We start from the raw sequence: 1,359 nt of genomic DNA on the forward strand, positions 1-1,359 counted from the left end.
GTTTATGACTTGTCCAAAGAGGAAAGTGGTTTATGACTTGTCCAACTGGTTTATGACTTGTCCAGAGTGGAAACTGGTTTATGACTTGTCCAACTGGTTTATGACTTGTCCAGAGAGGAAACTGGTTTATGACTTGTCCAAAGAGGAAAGTGGTTTATGACTTGTCCAACTGGTTTATGACTTGTCCAGAGAGGAAACTGGTTTATGACTTGTCCAGAGTGGAAAGTGGTTTATGACTTGTCCAACTGGTTTATGACTTGTCCAGAGAGGAAACTGGTTTATGACTTGTCCAAAGAGGAAAGTGGTTTATGACTTGTCCAACTGGTTTATGACTTGTCCAGAGAGGAAACTGGTTTATGACTTGTCCAAAGAGGAAAGTGGTTTATGACTTGTCCAGAGAAGAAAGTGGTTTATGACTTGTCCAGAGAGGAGAGTGGTTTATGACTTGTCCAACTGGTTTATGACTTGTCCAGAGAGGAAACTGGTTTATGACTTGTCCAGAGTGGAAAGTGGTTTATGACTTGTCCAACTGGTTTATGACTTGTCCAGAGAGGAAACTGGTTTATGACTTGTCCAAAGAGGAAAGTGGTTTATGACTTGTCCAACTGGTTTATGACTTGTCCAGAGTGGAAAGTGGTTTATGACTTGTCCAACTGGTTTATGACTTGTCCAGAGAGGAAACTGGTTTATGACTTGTCCAAAGAGGAAAGTGGTTTATGACTTGTCCAGAGAAGAAAGTGGTTTATGACTTGTCCAGAGAGGAGAGTGGTTTATGACTTGTCCAACTGGTTTATGACTTGGCCAGAGAGGAAACTGGTTTATGACTTGTCCAGAGTGGAAAGTGGTTTATGACTTGTCCAACTGGTTTATGACTTGTCCGGAGAGGAAACTGGTTTATGACTTGTCCAAAGAGGAAAGTGGTTTATGACTTGTCCAACTGGTTTATGACTTGTCCAGAGTGGAAACTGGTTTATGACTTGTCCAACTGGTTTATGACTTGTCCAGAGAGGAAACTGGTTTATGACTTGTCCAAAGAGGAAAGTGGTTTATGACTTGTCCAACTGGTTTATGACTTGTCCAGAGAGGAAACTGGTTTATGACTTGTCCAGAGTGGAAAGTGGTTTATGACTTGTCCAGAGAGGAAACTGGTTTATGACTTGTCCAAAGAGGAAAGTGGTTTATGACTTGTCCAACTGGTTTATGACTTGTCCAGAGAGGAAACTGGTTTATGACTTGTCCAGAGTGGAAAGTGGTTTATGACTTGCCCAATATTGTTTTGGTTAATGAGTTGTCACTTCAACTTGCGGCTGCGGTTTTGCTTGAATAACTGTTGCCGGGCTTAATACACGTCCCAGCGGG

Source organism: Scyliorhinus torazame, unplaced genomic scaffold (genome assembly GCF_047496885.1).
Source record: "Scyliorhinus torazame isolate Kashiwa2021f unplaced genomic scaffold, sScyTor2.1 scaffold_805, whole genome shotgun sequence".
Classification (NCBI taxonomy): domain Eukaryota; kingdom Metazoa; phylum Chordata; class Chondrichthyes; order Carcharhiniformes; family Scyliorhinidae; genus Scyliorhinus; species Scyliorhinus torazame.